The sequence below is a fragment of the Ptiloglossa arizonensis genome, chromosome 5, assembly GCF_051014685.1.
Source record: "Ptiloglossa arizonensis isolate GNS036 chromosome 5, iyPtiAriz1_principal, whole genome shotgun sequence".
Lineage (NCBI taxonomy): Eukaryota > Metazoa > Arthropoda > Insecta > Hymenoptera > Colletidae > Ptiloglossa > Ptiloglossa arizonensis.
The window spans coordinates 22,100,761-22,119,711 of NC_135052.1; the positions used below are offsets into that span (position 1 = coordinate 22,100,761).

Genomic DNA, 18,951 nt, shown 5'->3' on the forward strand with positions numbered 1-18,951 from the left:
TATATTCTACGTTTAAAAGATAGTTCTGTAAATTATTGTTAACACACTTAGCAAAGTCGATAATGTTAGTATATGCAGGAATTTATTTCTTTGTGGTTATATTATTTAAATGAAAAATTAATATCACCGATAAGATATGAAATAGATTGAACCAGAAGCAAGAAATGCACTCTCTGTATTTTCTGTACCTCGTTTATGGTATACAGAAACGAATAAATCAACTATCCTTTATGTATTGAGTATAATTACTAAATAAATGTATTTGAATATCGACGTATATAATTTGATAACTAATGTTATGTAAACTCGAAATATGGACTTTAAGAAAGATAAATATGTCAAATGGCTCTTTGAGACAGTAGCCAACTGTTGAACAGTATCATGTCGGTCATGTAGTTTGCAACAGCAAGTAAAGTTTATTTGTATCGAATTGAATAGAGATTTGCGCCATTTTTCGAATTATATATTGACAAGAAATAGTTCATAAAGGCACCATACGTAATATTATTTTGAAAGGGAGCACGTTTGATTTGCCAAAGGATTCAACCGATTGAACCTTCGAACATCAGCGATGCATTGCGGACGACGTTTAACTCCCGGGCAGCCACCTGTCGCGCGCATGCGCTGTCGCGGTAAAACACCTCGCTGCTCGGTGCGAGTGTCAGTGTAAACCAAAATGGCGAGTGTGATGAAGGTTCGTGACAGCTCTCGGCGCGTTTCGCTCGTGTTCTCGGGTTTCTGAACGGGACACGCGCGACTATGTGACTCACGTGGCTGATTCTACGAACGGTGAGTGGAAAACGATGATTTATTCGTGACGAACAGCGATGCGCGATTATTTGGAGTATCATCGGATTGGCACCCTTCTGTTCTCGATGGATAGTACGGTGTGACATTGACGTTACCCGTCGAATTAAGGTGTTCCTACAATTGGTCGTACATCTGATTTGTTTTCAATTTAACGTCAAATGTGTATCGTCCGTCTTAACGCAGACGACAAGAGAATATCGCTTTCCTGGGTGTGTATCGTTTGAATGTCAGAAAGAGGGATCGTTTGACGAGTGTCGATTATTATAGTTTCGCGGAAGTGTCACGAAGTGCGTATTGTTCCGAAAGTATCGAATCTGTGCCGAGCACGTTCGAACGTGCACTGATTATTACGTAGTCCTCTATGTAGAAACTGTCGTGTACGCAATAGTTTTCAATTCCAAGTCTACAGTTCGGTTTATCCGTCGGTCACTGTTCGTTCGATGTTTAGACACGATGACATTAAATGTCGTGTAATATTTTTATCGCACTATTACAGTCATGTATCTTTATCGACACGAGCGAATATTTCTGTGTTCACAAGATTAGAATCGTTGATACGTTAACAGCTTTGCATGTGTTTATTAAAATTACTTCGTACCTTCACTGCAAAATGTCAGACTGTGGGTAATATTCGTTGAATTTGTTAAATACCGTACATTTTGTCCCTTGCTAATTTTTTTCTATTAAAATGTCACCAAAAATGCATATAACTTCTTCAGTTCGCTATGGTTAGTCAGATAATAAACTGTACTTGTTTACTAATTTACAAAATAATACGTTACTTCATGTGCAATAGTTTTTCTTAAAAGTTTATGTATTATTAACATATATCAAAATTAAAAATCTCATTACATATTGGTCCTGTGGCGCAATGGACAACGCGTCTGACTACGGATCAGAAGATTCCAGGTTCGAATCCTGGCAGGATCGGAATTTTTTTTTCATTTCTATCGTTGTTTTTGTACTACATTGTTATCATTATCATTATGGATCTCAGGGTACATTTTCAACGATAATCCTATTGTTAAAAATGTAATATAAACATTAAATCCTTTCGTCTATGGTACTTTAGAAACTTGAAAGTAACAATATCTTGAAACAGCAGTCGTAAGTTATTGGGAATTTAAAATTTCAGTAATTCAACATTTTCATTGTAATGTGCATATATATTATTGAATGGAATTTTTCGATTGCCAGCGTTTAACAGAATGTATTTTACAACTCGCTGTATCGAAATTCACATGGAAACGGATTGTAACCAGGAACAAGAAGTTTTTCGCAAATACGAGTATCGTGTCCCTCAAGAATCTCCAGGAATAGTACGCATTCCGGACGGGCCAAGACGATGACCCGTGCACTTTGTTTCTCTTTTTGCGTTCTCCGCCACGAAAGTTCACCCGGAAGATAAACAGAGTGACGAGTCTTGATCTTCTTCGAAATTCACTCCGTAACCGACTGTTACTATTCTATAATAAAGTTGAGAGCATTCACCGAGGTAAATTCCAGTTCCGTATTTTAAACGGTACGCGCAAGTATTGTTAAAATATAGAGTAGAATGATATTTAACGAAGTGCGCAGTTGTAGAAAGAAAAACTCATTCTCGAATTCGTAAACGCTTCGCTCGCGTAACTCGTCAATCGATAACAAGTGAAAGCACTAAATTTTTTTCCACGATGTGGTAAAACTTTCTCCTTTTTTTTTTGAATGCGCGTTAGAACACACGGACAAATATTCGAGATGGAAATATTCAACGGTTACCCGAATTCGCGGACGCGCCGTTTTCAGAGAAATTGTAACGCAAGAAACACGCTCAGGCTGGTTGGCGTTACACCGCGGCCTATTTTCTAACGCTCGTTTTCTTCGATCCAGATAACACAAATCGATACGAAGCGTTAAGAGCATGATCAGTCGAGATAGATTTTCTACTTATCTCTTCGGATTCTAATGCATCCTTTCTCGTGAAATTATAGCGGGCTAACGACTAATTGATACGATTAATTGCCGTTCGATTCGATTAGACGAAAATTGAAACGACCGCAGAGTCGCTCGCGGTGTGGCGATTGATTATTCGCCCGAGTTAGGGCTCGCCACAGCGTACAAATTGCGCAGATCTAATTGCTCTCTTTCTCTCGTAGAGCACGCAATTCAACTTATCATACGCACGACAAATAATCAGCACAGCTGTCTGGGAACGCGTATCTCGTTTGTGGTCACCCTCGAACTTCCGTCCGGGGACGTGAATTTCCACTACAGGATGTTCCTATTCCGTCTATGTTTGTCGTCGCGGTTCAAACGAGCGGAACGAATCGTGAATTTTTTTCCTCCGTATCTCTCGCCTTTCCTTTGTCCGCAAGCAAAGAAAAAAAAAAACACCGTTCCTCGTGGCGTTCACTTTTCTCTGTGCCTGCGTTACGGTGCTCGCGGTAATTCGACACTTGTGTATACATTACGGAGGCATAGTTATCTTCTTACGATTTCGTTTTCATAATCCGTTAGATTCGAGGAAGAAAGTGGCGTACTCTGTTAGAACGAACGCTCGCACAAGGCGCCCTCTCCGTAAGTATTATATACTAACGGTTTTTTCTCCTGTAACGTTGCTCACAGCGATACGGCGCGAGGACGAATGTTTGCAAACACGCGTTTCTTTCGTAGATGTTCGTAAACGTTGAAGTAAAGCGCAGCATGCGACTCCCCCCTCCCACCCTCCCTCCCGTGGCGTGGATCCATTGTTTTCTATCCTAGGAAACCGGGATCCTTATCCAGGACGCGAGTGTAAGTGAAAGGGAACTTCTTTCGGTTATCTCTCTACGCGGACAATAGACAATAGCCCGCGGCAAAAGTGCATCGTGAAATGGCGCGTCCTTTTCTCCGTTTCGTCTTTTTCCTCCCATCGTTTCCAACTATCGGCCGACCAAGAGGCGGCAATTACTCGATCATTGTGATTTATACCTCGTATCGCACGGGCACCCACCACGCTGCGTGACCTCTACTCAGTGTTTGTTTACATTCTCTTTTTTTCCGTCTGGCATACTTCGTTCTTTGTTTACCATTCGGAAGTCTTTTCCCTCTACTTCGACGAGATTATCCCCAATTTCAGCTTCCTTTTCGCCAAGAACGAGTGATTCTTTTCAATTTCCACTTTTAATTTAATCCCGTCCACGTACTCTCAGTTTTTCGACACCGAGAGCTTTAACGAACTACCGTTTCTTTTTCTATGATTTCGCGTGGAAAGAATTCGCGGTACGAGCGCTGTATCCAATTGAGAAACACTCGTCGCGTCCTAGCACAGAATCGCGTTCCTCGTAATTTCGTTATACCGTATTCTACGTGTTGACGTTCCGCGCGTCTATTAAGTTTGCAAATAACGCGTATTCTCGCGGTTCTGTACAAAAGAAGGCCAATTGGATAAAATTGTAGCGAAGTTGGGTCAGTCGGTGAAAACAGGAAAGTAACGATTATTCGTCGGCGAGTGCGCGTCCCTGATTGCTATTTCGACTCCATCGACGGGGATTAAATTTTTACCAAGGGGGGAAAAAGTTCTCACGGGAGGAAGAGGATCGAGTCTCTCTCAAACGGCTGGCTGTTTGTTTGCCGGTAATTTTTATCGCGTGCTAAATATACCTCCGGTGAGTCTGTTCTGTTTCTGAAGGGTACCGTCGCGTACGCGCGGTTAGGCGAATCGCATTAATTGCTTCGAGAGAACTCGCAGGTGGCCCGCGCGTGCAGCATTCCGAGCAGAAATCATTTGACCATCCCCCGACAGTTTTTTGGCACGAATCCGATCGGTTTATAAATGAGAACACGCAATCGTTCCTGCAAAAATAGATCGAAATAGTAGATTGATGTTAACGGTTATTGCCGACACAATCAAAACGATACACTGTTGCGATGGAAAACTTTGTTTGACTCGGGGCACCGAGATAGGCAACAATTTTCTATAGACAAATGTTCCGAATAACGAACAGAAGATAAACAATTTTCCAGCCGTTACTCGTCGAAGAAAAGGTAGAATTTGAATAATGAAATTCAATATTTTATTACGAACGAATAAAAATTTAACTGTCCAATAGAATAAAGTCGCTGATAAATTGCTGTATGTCTTGTTATAATTGTTTACGTTATAAATACACACTATGGTCGAAACAGTGACATTACACACAAATATTGTGACACAAAGTACTGAGCACGTACAATGCTCTATCCGCACTCCGCCAGTTAAGCCCCTATGCCCGCGGGCAGCGACGCTCGCCCTTGCCCACGGGAGATTTCATTGAATGTGCCTAGTATATTAATTTCTTCACGATACGTAACACAATCTACGTTAAAAAATAAATGTAAAATATACCTATTATGCGAATTAATAGGATTACACTATATATTGGGTTGTTCGAAAAGGCATTTCGTTTTTTTGAAACATGATTTTTTTAGAGTGTATAAACATTTATATTATAAACATTTATAAAAAATTATGTTTCAAAAAAACAAAATGACTTTCCGAACAACCGAATAATTTTGGTAGTTTTTTTTATCAAATTTTTCTTCCACCAATTCGATTACGAATCAATAGGTTCGCACTATACGTTTCGGTAGCATTTTCTTATCGAATTTGTTTCTCTTCTACCGATTCGATTCCGAACCCTTTGGACGCGTACCGCGCATGCGCGCCCGCGCACACGGTTAATCGCGCGGCTAAGTTGTAAAAATCAGGGTTTATCGAGCATGGTGAGGTTCTATTAATCGGCGAGGAAAGCGAGGGCCCGGCTTTCTCGCCGGTTTTGCATGATCGCGAGCGTGACTACCAGTTGCATTAGAAGCTTTCGCTTTCAGAAACATATACATTACAACTTATTAGCCGGTCATGACTGGAACCGCCGCGTGTGTCGCGACGCAGTAACTCACGGATGCGCCTTTACGTTTTCTCTCGCAGTATGTACACGAACTCGAAGCATTCCGCCACCTTCCTCGATAGATCTTTGCGAGTAGAACGCAATACCACGGTGTATGTACTCTGGGCGAAAAAACAATTATACTGCCAGCGTAGGTACGTTTCAACATCACGATAGAACGTGGTCGGACGAGTAAACCGATTGGCGATGACTCCAGTCCATCCGTTGCATAGTGTAGATAAGTTTCGTCGCGCGGAGACTGTTTATCAGGTTATCACGATTTTCAACGTAACTTCGGTTTCGACCATGTGTAGATCGTAAACACGGAAAAGATCGACCAAAATACATGTTTCCTAATAAGATAAAAACGAAAGATAAGGAATATTATTATTAAAGTTTATTTTCGGTGAACACGGCACTTTAAGTTATTTCTATTTTCAAATTTATTATAAATTAAAAAAGTCAAATAAAGACTAAAAGACAGTGAAATTTTCTCGAGTTATTTTCGTCGTGGTTGTCACAACAAACTCGATTGGCTCGGTTCGAATAATTTATTTTACGACGAATAAAACCAACGTGTATTTATACGTTTATTAATTAGCCGATTAAATTTTTATTTTGCGTATTGTGATGTACTTTATTCCGTGATCCAAACTGAAATTGTGTTAATGGATAAAACATTATCTATCTTTTATTCGTTGCTCGAGACTTCTATGTAAAAATTTTTACCTATCTCTGATTAAAGCTGCAATTGTCGTATATGCTGAGTACTCATGAAATTGACGTAAGTAAAAAATCTGGAAACACTTTAATTTATTACTTATTTTATACATTACGCCGATTCCCGTTATAATAATGCGAAGAAAAATGATATGAGAATATATGTGGCGAGTCGATAGAGACAGTACCGTATTATTGAAGATATAATTTTGTTTTGTTCCCGGCACGAAGACGCAACTCACTCTGTTCTCGGGTAAAACGAATCAGAATTAGAAACGTTGCCGCACCGAGTCCGTAATTTTAACGGGAACTTCATCGGCCGTGATAATTCTGCGCGCAATTAAAAACATATTTGAAAAGTTTGTTCATTTCGACTGGACGCGACGCGATGCCGAGGACGCGCCGGTGATAATTGGTTGCCGCAATAACGAATCGTCTGGCCGTTACTAACGAGATACACCGTTGGGCGTTAATTGTTTCCTCCGCGTGTACTGTTGTCCGTGCTTTAGCACGTTTTGTTTTGCCATTGTATGTGCGACTGCGTACGGACACGTCGCGTCGCGCCGCCCAGCGGCAAACGACGACACGCACGCGCACAACCGAACATTTTTATCGGTCCTTCAATCGCCAGCTGACTTTCGACGAGATTCGCATCGCGTAACCTCAACGCCGCTGATGAAAATCGACGCTCTCCTGACTCGTAGAGACATAAATTAACGTTTTCACGCGATAAATGAAGAAATTAAATCTGAAATTATTCCCACAGAGTAAATGCCTGGGGCTTGTAAAAGGTTTCCAAGCGGAACAGTGTTTACAAACATTCATCCGATGGACCAGTGCTATAGTAATTGCTAGCGGGCGCAGCAATTACCAGCACGAAGGTATTACGTCGGTGCATACAAATTGTTCTTTACTATAGGGGGCATTCGTGTTCCTGAAGAAAAATACGATAAATCTTCATAAAATGGAAAGAGAGATAATCGACAAGAAAGGATTTGTGAACGAAAAATTGCTTTTGGGACGGTAAATAGATTGCACTTATGAAATTGAATACAAATTTGGAACAATGCACAGGTTATGGATACAGTGAGGATCGTGGCAATTCAGATGGGCAATGCAGTCGCCGGCAATGCAAAATATTTTTATACGTTGGCACGAGAGCAGGACTAATATAGTTTAAACGCTTTGAATTGTAGTTGAATGTTTTATGTGAAATTAATTATTCAGACTGGGCCAATTAAGTTCATAACCGCGTTAAAAGTAACTCGAGAAGGTTTCACTGTTTTTTACGAGGAATGACACGACCCAAAATTAATTTAATCTAAATTTATAGCAAATTTCGAAATAGAAGAGCGACACTGTTACGTTGTATCCTTGCGTTCGGTATCGGAACTCTATAGACAAAACACAAATTGTTAACTTATTCATGAATGTTTATTGCCCTTCTACGAAGTAATCACCATTGACCGCAAAACATTTGTGTCAACGTTTTTTCTAATTGTCAATACGCTTAAGAAACTTAACGCGCAAAAGGCTTAATTACCAATGTTTATTCATTCTTTAATCAGGAAAAATCTCGCGACACACAACACCGCGATAATCGAAAAAGAAACAGCGAATATGACTTTGACTTTTGATCAATTTTGTATCGTGTTTTAACGATTTTTCTGCCTCTCTGCTAAACATTTTATGCCACTCGTAAACTCTTGTACGCGGTAAACATTGATCGCCAAACCCTATTCGCAACGTTTTATGTGTTTTGGTGAAACAAATTCCACGCGTAATTCAAACTTCATCGCGAACTTTTGCCCCGTAAATTTCACCATGATAAAACTCGTTAACGCTTATTAAGTGGCACGTGCAACATCTGCGTTCGTTTCTCGATTATTTTTTATAACGACCCGAACATTGTACACCAGCGTTACCTGTATCTATTGTACGAGAAAGTTTCGATATTTCTTTAATGCAACAGAATGTGAAACAATCTGAAACGTGGTGTTTGCCGAATAAAGAACTATAATAATTATATTGTCCGTATTGTGGTGAAATCGATCAGATTAGATAGAAGTCGTGGCGATAAAATCCGTCGGACAGTTTGAGCTGCGATTGAAGTTCCCTCCAAAGAGTGGCGCAACAATGTGAAGGAAGAACGTGCTCGGTCAGAAATCAACGGTAATTCCCAAGCGGCGATTTCGTGTTTTCGGCATTATTTCAACGTGAAACATATTGGGTTGTTCGGAAAGTCATTTCGTTTTTTTTTTTTTTTGGTGAAAATGAAACACGATTTTTTTAGAGTGTGTAAACATTTTATCAAATTATATATTTGGAAAACGAAACGAGTTTCTGAACAACCCAATAATTATCACGCGTTTTCGTTAGGAGTATGCTGGTATTCTATCATTTGTTCGAGAAAACGAGTACTTGACGATGTTCAAAACAAAAATCTTTATTTATATCAAAGTTTCGGTCGAGACAGTTTTCATTCAATAAAAATGAAGTTTTTAACAAGTTCATTCAGGGTAAGTTTTATACTCGAACAAATATTTGTCCTCGTTTTATCTGTACTTGTACTCTTTAATAGTCAATGTGTGAGTTGCATTTTTATCAGAAAGATTTAAAGATTAAAAGATATTAATAGAACAATCTTTTCCTCCTTTCTTAATGTGAAAGCAATAACAAGCAGAGTGTAACCCCTTTGAGTCATGGACTTAGTCAGAATTAAATCTTCTAATTAATTTATTCTTCTTTTATTTCTTAATATGTTCCTTTTTGAATTTTGTAATTATCGTGTTTTATAACATTTTTATACTTTTTTTAAACTTTGCCAAACTACATCAACTTGGCTCAGTATTTTTTGCGTAGGTACAATTTTTTTTGAATCGGAATTATTATGTAATAAAAATATACCGGGAGACTTAAACATTGAAAAATGGAATTTTGTGGTAACAGCGATTACAGTTCTCGAGCCCATAACAGAAGCAACGGAAGTTGCGACTGAAGAACTCTATCCCACATTATCTTTATACTTTCCAATATACTTACATACGTTGGATTACAGAACGTACTTGAACCATATTGCACTCAAAGTGCAATAATTACAGATACGTGTCATAATGTCCGTATTGCATTAAAGGTAATTTTATATGTTTATTTTGCCTTGTTTCGCTAAAAGGGTGAATCGAACTGTGTTGCGGTTAAATGAAATATATATTTTATTTGTAGAAACGTTTGGAACGCATTGTAAGATGATACGGTAATAAATGCCATATTGCTAGATTCGAGATTCAAACATCGTCTTTTACCGGTAAAAGAGCAACGTTCAATTGTTGAAAAACTTAATAAGAAAGTTGATTTTATAAAACAGGCAGTGAATAGTTTAGACGAATAATTCAATATCAACTTATAAAACACTTCCGGCCAACGAAAATAATACGTCTTGAATTATACGTGTACTTACATACAATATATGTATATATAAGCAGATAATGCATCGTACTTTCATTAACTTAATGAATTTCAAATTTATTTCTTATTATTTGGAGAAAGTCTGATCAAAGTTAATAAATTTTTTTGATACTGTTTGCAAGATCCCGTCCGATCTTTACCGACCCAACTCGAAGCATCGAGTACCCGACGCGTCATCCTGTTCGCACGTCTCTAGTGTCCGCGATGTCGGTGCGAAGAGGAAGAAACAACAGACACACGCGACACTCGATACGCCAAGTTAAACGTATAATCGTGCCGCATCTCGCGGCTGACCGAGATTCTAGAGGCGAATACTAATCTCTTTCGGACGATTGAGCTCGTATCATCGCGTCCCTCTAGAATGAAGAAATCTCGTTACCGATGGTGTAATTGGATTAATTCGGGAACGTCGCTCCAATTCGGAATCACGATTTATCGAGTTACGCGCGTGCGGAAGACTTTCAACTAGCGCGATCGATATCTCGCTTGTTGGATTCCGAGGACGCCGAAACTCGTTCGCGCTGAACGTTACCATACGGGACTTGTGTCTTCGCAGCCTCTATTCGAACGCGTGGATTCGTGACGGTTTTGTAATGCTGGTAGGGGAACGAGGGCGTTCGAATTCTCTCGGCGAGTGACTCGAGACTCCGTGTCCCGTCCACGCTGTACGAATACCCGTCGAAAGTTCGAATTCGAAAGAAAAAGGAAGGAATAAAAACGCGATCGTTTCCCGAGTGAAAGCATGAAGCGCACCGGTCGAATCCAGGAAAGAAAACGGATGGTTAGTGAACCAAAACGATTTTTTAGCGGTGCCATGGCAGAGAGAGAGAGAGAGAGAAAAGCGCCGCGAAAGTAAACAGAATTTTACGGGGCTGCGCACGCTCGACTGCTGCGACGACGCACTATAGGAAATTCAAGTGACAACGGGTGAGGGGAGCACAGCGGTTTCAGGCGCTCGACGAACGATCGGAACTCGGTTACCCCATTCTTCGCGAATTCTTTCCTTTGTGTCTGGTATTGACGATAAAACATCGACGTGTCAAGGGCAAGCTTTATTCTCCATATGCATGGTAGAGTATTCCTCCCGTTAAATGATAAAAAATTGGTACCGTCAATAATCTTTATTGGTTTAGAATTTGCTCCGGGAACCGAGCTAAAATCCCTCGAAGAATGAATTTAATACCATATCGAGAACGAACGAGATTAACATTTACTACATTGTTCTCTATATATTCGCGAGTAATATTAAACATTTTTCGATTAAAATTTAAACACAATGTCGTTTCAACTATTTTCAATCGAACGTTCAATTGGATAAATGAAAATTTACTTTTATTAGTATTATTACTATTATTCTTTGACAGGTTAATGGCCCATTTTATATACAGATTCGTTACAACATTATCGTTAAGATGTAGAAAATAACTAAATATACATTAACCAATTTTGTTCTTTTTACCATCGTACACGGTATTACCACTTTCCTGCTGCCGTACGTGTTGCGCGAGTTAATAATTTTTTATTCGAATTACTGGAATTACCGTGTATTACCATGTGTTAGAAAATAAAGTTCGTACTATTAGAGCATCCACGGTGCGTTAATTCGTGCTGGATACTTTTCTGCGGTGTTACAACAGCGGACTTCGTCTTAACGACGGTGTTACGTACGATTAGTAGATTAGGTATCGCGAAACTCTGCACCGGTTTTCTTTCCTAATCGACGCGGGACGATAAGCATTGTTGCCTCGAAATTTCGTCTCCCGGCTCGAACACACGGTTCACCCAGTTTTCTCGCTTCCGTGACCGAGATTCTCACGATTCTCCCCGGTTAGAACGAGATGTTTATCGTTCGTTGGTTGCTCGTCACGGGAAGGATGTGTTTGCACCGAATCGAGCAACTGGCGAGAATTTCTTTCACGGTGAAATAATTCTAGCGAGCGTCGCGTCGCGTTAACCGCGGACAAGCTCGTTTCTCCTTGGCGCGGGGAACGAGCAACGAAACCGCGTGTACGCTATTCGAGCGATTCGTTTCGCTCGCGTTGTTAAAGCCGCGCGCGAGGTTCTCCGACAGCTTTTTGCTCGGCGACCTTAGCCAGTTAATTTCATATTAACCGACAGATCCCCGGTAGACGTTCAATGGTCCGAAACTCGTTCCACTCGCTCGACGAAGCAGCGGAGCAGCTTACCACGACATTATGCAATCCGATAATTCAAACAATCCACGGTTGTCGCTTTTCTCTCCTGTCCGGTTGCGCGTGGAAACGATCGCGCTCGTTCTATCGACGCGATAAGAGGAAAACGCAACGTTGCCGAACCTGGACACAAATTAGAATAAAACACTGCTTCCAGAGTTAACCCTCGCGCGATGAAGATTGCGATTTTTTAAAATTCATTTTCAAAGCGTTCGACCTTACCGCTTTACTTCTTATCTATATTCAATGCATCGTTATTCTTACGAAGAGCTTTTATCTGAAATACATTTTTTATAAATGTATGTAAAATACACTTTTCATATTATCGTTCGATTCGTTCGAATTACGGTAGAGAAATGTATCACGGTGTCCGGTGAGTAACCGATTGGTCGTGCTTTTAATAGTCCGATATAAATTTGAGGTTAGGTTTAGAAACATCGTCTTGACAGCGTCTCGTTTTATTTGCACACTTTATCTTCTTGTGTTTCATTTCTTGCGGTGAACGAATATTAACCCGATATCTACAGTGTTGCAAACACGGTGCAATAAAGAGGTTAAATATATAAACGATAGAAGATAAAAATAAGTGTATAGTAATCATTCGATAAAAGTCGCAAACTGAGGATCCACTTGGAGATTTTTAACAATTTTATTCCAGGAATCGATAACTCTTCCAACTCGACTCAGCCTCGCCTCGCCTAATCTAACTTCTTTTAACTCAATTCGAGGCTGAGCGAGGTGGACCAATAGCGAGGGTGCGGTTGAAATTTCGTAGGCGATGCTTCGCGAATATCGGTGAATAATTAATTTAAAATTGAATATTTTCATATTTTTTTAATTGTATCTTCATGGGAATATTACCAGTGAATTGACGAGGCTTTCCCAGAGATGATAAATACAAACAAGATTTTATTTGAAATAATTTTAATTATACGTTGTTCGAATCATTTTCACCGCAAATAATTCAAACTAGTTAAATGTTCAAACTCATTTTCATCCACCGATCACACTTTCACGAAGGTACGATAATTAATTTTATAACTAGAAAAATATCAATCTATACATTTATCAAATTTTGATTAAAATGTCGATGAAAACGGATTTTAAATGCGCGAATAATAAAAGTTTGTTTCGTTCGTGTTTTCTAAATTCCTTCGTTATTTGTTTCTTGTTCATATTTTTGAATAAAATTTCCACCGAAGTGGCTTTTAGTTTCCTTCGAATTTTCTCCGAATTTCCTGGCCACTGTTATAAAACAAGGGGTTAAATATCGATCGATAAACGTCGAAAGGTTGTATCTCACGAGGCCGTAGAATCGAAGACCATATATAGTAGTACGCGTATTTCATAACGTTTCGTGCGACTGGATGCGACTGGATGCGACTGGATCGAGTTTATAGTCACTTTAACGCCCCCCATGAAAAAATGTAGCGCCCCTAGGGGATCTCCACCACCTACGTTGAGAAACGGTGGCTCGAATGGACCAACAGTACCATTCTTTAGAACCGAGCAAACGCTGCACTTGCCCCGGGCCGCGCACTTGTTGTTAGCTACTTCCACAATTTATAAAAAATACACGAATGTAATTGTATTAACGGAGGTACTCAATTTTTTTAACGTTTGTTTTAAAACTGTATTATTTTCACGGTAAATTTAAATTAGAAACTACACCGACAAAAATTGCGGTGTACCGTGAAAAAATAGTTTCCTGAAAAATATAAATTTTAAAATGCTAATGTAATTTCTAGCACTTGTCGGTGCACCCAATCTTTTTAACGTACTTTTAGAACTATGTTATTTTCGCGGTGAATTTAAATTAGAAACTACAATCGACAAAAATTGCGGTGTACCGTGAAAAAGTAGTTTCCTGAAAAATATAAATTTTAAAACACTAATGTAATTTGTAGCACTTGTCGGTGCATTGAATTTTTTTAACGTACTTTTAGAACTGTATCATTTCCGCGGTAAATTTAAATTGGAAACTACATCGACAAAATTGTTTCCTGAAAAGTATAAATTTTAAAACACGAATGCAATTGTAGCACTTGTCGGTGCGCCCAGTCTTTTCAACGTACTTTTAGAACTATGTTATTTTCGCGGTGAATTTAAATTAGAAACTACAATCGACGAAAATTGCGGTGTACCGTGAAAAAGTAGTTTCCTGAAAAAAAAAATGTAAATTTTAAAAGCACCTCGTACGCTACAGCGGTGAACAATTTGAAAAATTTGTTAATCGCACGAAACGTAATGGGAAAAGTGCCGCGAGAATTAATATTCGCGAAGTTACGAACAATTTTTTGTTTCTGTTTAAGTAAGTGACTCGTTCGTTTCGGGAGTTATCGCATCGCGTTGGAAACAATGGATTATAACTGTCTTTCCACACTGCACGCGTATCGTAACACTGGATTATCTTATTACGAGGCGTCTCATCGCAACAGAAACGTTACTCGCACATCTTGGGGATCGTTGAACGGTTACCGAGTTAATACGAAATGGAAACAAAAAATAACAATTCTTCGATCGTTAGCATCTTCTACTCCAATTGGTCACCGTAGAAATATACGAAGACTGTTTTTTTTTCTCTCCGTCCTGAATTGCGATAAAACTAGCGAGCGAGAGAGCGATCTCTCTCGAGTCTTCGATTCGAGCATCTCCCATGCTCTGTATTGGAAGTTGGAACAAAAAGGAGAGTCGCGATACGGTTGTAGTCTCGCGTAGTCAAAACTCTGGCAACCTAGATTAGGTTCATGGACATCCGTGCAAGAACTCATCCCGACCCACATGACCGCGAACGCGTTAACGATCACTTGTTGCGAGCGGAACTCATCTTTCTCTCCGGAAGCAGAAACGCGGAAGAGGTGATAAAACATCCGTGTTAGGCGACGAGCAGGGAGAAGCAACCGGTGTAACAATGCGCGGTGACGCGATCGCTGAAGGAATCGTGCGAATCGATCTCCCGGGCACGAGTGAAAGATGGCACACCGACTGTTTCTCTTTTCTACGCTTTTCCCCTGGCTGGTTCGTTCCAGAGCAGGTCCGTTCCGAGACAAATGGTCTCTCGGGAGTCAAAAAGATGGAGTCACGTAGCCCGAAACTCTATTTTGTCAACGAATACTCTTAGAAAAATATTAGATTGTTCGGAGAATCGTTTCGTTTTCCAAAATGCAAAATATATAATTTAATAAAATGTTTATAGACTTTAGAAAAATCGTGTTTCATTTTCATAAAAAAAAAAAAGAAATTACTTTCTGGACAACCCAATATGATAAACGTGTATTGTGACATTTTCAACTCCGATTACGAGCACTTTTTGAAAAATTAACCATCCATTATTTACACAGATAGGAGAATTATGTAAATAATAGATAGGAGCGATATACAATTATACTTATATAAATAATAGAGAGGATAATTATGTAAACGATGGATAGGAGTAATACCGAGTTATTTCAATATTTTAATACAATTATAATTATAATTTTGGAATAATCTGAGACTATTAGATGTAATTTATATAATTATTGTACAATTATAATTATAATTTTGCAATTTGATATCACTGCTAGATATCATTTATATAATTATTGTACATTTACCGAACTTGTTTATTTGTTAAAGACAGATCACCATCAGGGTTGAAAGTACAAACGTTGTTTATTATATGAAAGAAGATCACGATAATAATATCATGGAAATATTTTTCCAAAGTTCCTTTCAAGCTCGATAAGCAATAAATAGAGTGAAAATATAGATTCTAAGAAATAAACATTTCTAAAAGTGTCGCGTATCTTAACGTATCAAATTTCACCCCATTGCACTCGAAGCATTTCTGCTTGGTATGGCAAAATAATATTTCACATCGATAATTGAAGCAAAAATAGATCCTAAAATTACTGTAAAATCTCACTCTTCTATTCCAATGTTCCACGTATTTTAAAAAGGGGGAAAGAATTGTTGTTCGAAATTTTCACGTCTTGAAAAATACGGTACCTAGTTTGGTAGAATTCATTGGTCTCGCGAGCCGCAGAAAACGATGCCGGGGGCCGCGGTTTGACCGGGACCGTTTCAGAGCGAAACGTTTGAAGATTTCGCGAGAAAGTTTGAAACACCGTGCCAGAAGGGAAAGACGACGCCGCGCGCTTCTAAAGAGGAGAAGAGTTACTGAAGCAGGGTCGAGCCGAGGGCAGCCCGTCGATTGGGAAACGTGATTAACGAGCAATTAGAGCCCGTAGTGTCAATCGCTAAAATTAACCTTTGCTCGGAGCGGACCGGATTGCCTGTTAACAAACGGCAGAAAGAGAGAGAGACCCACTAATCAGTTCATGGCCATTAGCCTCGGAAGCTGAAGCAACGCAGAGGCCTGGACTGCTCGATAATGCACGTCCGTGTCTATTAAAGGGTTACGACAACCTGACAGTCGGGAAAATATCGTAGATTTCAACATTTTTTCCTCGACACACGCCCATCCGACTTTACACAAAACTTTATCCAAAAGTGATTACATTTAACTACGCTAAATTTTATTCAAAAATTTTATTTGAAAATTTTACTTAATTTTATTTAAAAATTTTATTTAAAAATTTTACTTCAAAATTTTATTTAAATATTTTATTTAACCCTTTCCACTCGAGAGGCGATTCTCGATCGCCACTCAATTCGGTGTACTTTCTCCAATTCAGAAAATCATCATGTTTTATAATTGAAATTAAAATTCAATTACTCCTTTCTTGTAAGATGTAAACATATGTATATGAAATGTTGAAATAAAAATGTTCCGTTTGAAATAAATTTCAAAGCTTTCAGAAGCTAAATTCAAGCTTTCAGAAAAGTTTCGAGTGCAAAGGGTTAAAAACTATTATTTAAAAATTTTGTTGTTAATGTTATACGTTGAATCGCTTGGAGTCACTGTATGCGCATAGCTGGTAGAAAATGTGACTAATAATCGAACGAGCTGAAATAAAAAAAAATATCTTCATAAAAATTACAATAATTTTTATAAAACGTGTGTCGGTTATCAAAGAGTGGACGCCTTAAATTATAAATCTACACTGTCCTGTTCAGAAATTTTGATCTCTGTAAAAGTTAAGATCGATCGTGTGGAGTCACTTCGCATGCGCTGGCAGAGGACTTAACGACTCGTTTAAATTACTATGAAACAAGAAAGAGAAGGAAGGTGTGAATTTTTTTTTTTTATCCTTTCGAAATTTATTACGTAGAAAAATGAAGAAACATAGAACAAAAAATCCAGTGTTCGATTTCGAACTGATGCAAGAAGTCGAAAAATAAAAGTGAAAAAATAATCCGTATATTTAATAATAACGACGGCTCGTAATAAAACTGATTTTTAATTTCGTTGGATTTGGTTATTCGACGAGTTAAAAATTCTTCTTCGTCTTTTACGATACGTGAAAGTATTTAAATCGTCGTGCAGATAGTTTTTCGAAAAATTATTTCGTTGGAGTGTTCGTTATTAGATGGTAAGATTTGATTTCGCGTTAATCGAATGTTAGGCTGATATGCACGTAATAAGTCATCGTGGATTACTCTGAGACGTTATAATTTTCATATACCAAATTATTCAAAAGTAACATTTTTACAGTTCGTTGTTATGGTCTTCTATAATTATTTAAGTTGTACGTAAAAAGTTGAATCGAATGGACGGTGTTTCGTAAGTAGCGCAGGATCTGATAAACGTAGCCTTAACGATAAGTGCAATTGGCAGTCTAGGATGAAACGCAAAAGAGATCGGGAACCTTGTAATTGACCTTGTTTCAAGTTACTCTGTATTTGAATAATTCTCGTTGAAAACAATGCTAGCGTAACTAATTCCACTCGATGTTTATTAGCAAAGCTTCATACTTCACGTACGACCTTACCGATCGTCTGTAAATATTTTCATAATGTTGTGTGTCGTTTTAGATTGTTCTTTAATTAATAGCATCGAGTGTTTACGATAACCATGTAAACTATTCGTGATAGCTTCTACTCGAAGGAGTAACGATAGTGTAATGTACGAGAAGAGAGAAATTTCTTTTTTTTTTTTATTAATATTTTAGAACAAAGGAGAGTACTTTTCGTGTACACCTTGAGACTAGAACGTGTGCAATTTCTGCAATTCTCGTGTGCTTTAAAACATCAATAAGAAAGGAATCGTTATCTTTTTTTTTATCTTCGGTATGTTTATTTTACGAAAACCAACATTCCTTAATTTCATTCTTGATTATCAGTACTAAGAATAATGGGGAAAGATAAAGAAACGAAGTACGAACCGTACGTTGAATATATATCACGTATACGGAATATTGTACCGTTTAATATTTATTGTTTATACGTAATTTGAAACGTGCACTGCGTCGGATAAAATTGCTACGAGTGTAACGTGATTCGTGACGGACGATTTTCCGACTGAATGGTAGTGGTGAACTTATGAAATTCAACAATTTGAACGTAACTGGTGCAATATTACGGTAGAGATGCAGCGGTTGGGCGAGAAAGAAATAAATTGGTACTCTGCCAGAGTTTGAATGCCGACGTACAAGTGGAGTGGTACCACTCTGCGAGAGTTTGAACGAAATGCAATGATTTTTAAAGAGTTTGGGAAGCTGGGGAGGATACGATGAAACGAGAGAAGGTACAGGAAGCTTCGTCGAGAACATTGAGGCTAGCATGACGCACTATTTACGAGGATGAGTAACGCAGCGTTTTCAGGTAAGAAGTCACGCGGAAATTAACGCAGGCACACCACGGTAGACTATGCAAACGTTGAAGTGGCAGATATGCACGTGACGAGTCATCGTAGATTAGACGTTACGATTTTCGTATGCTAAATTATTCAAAAGTGACATTTTTATAGATGGTTGTTCTGGTCTTTTAAAATT

General features: G+C 38.7%; 1 protein-coding gene and 1 non-coding gene across 3 annotated transcripts in view; both read left to right on the forward strand.

The window, feature by feature from the left end:
• The first annotated feature begins 652 nt into the window (after positions 1-652).
• LOC143147213 (uncharacterized) overlaps positions 653-18,951 on the forward strand; it is a 32,578-nt gene continuing 14,279 nt past the window's right edge. For both annotated transcript variants that reach the window (XM_076312279.1, XM_076312280.1), the window contains exon 1: positions 653-789. The gene's annotated coding sequence lies outside the window, so the exon portion shown is untranslated. The remainder of the gene's footprint in view (positions 790-18,951) is intronic.
• Trnar-acg (transfer RNA arginine (anticodon ACG)) lies at positions 1,668-1,740 on the forward strand. The gene has a single exon. It is a non-coding gene; the product is annotated as a tRNA-Arg (tRNA).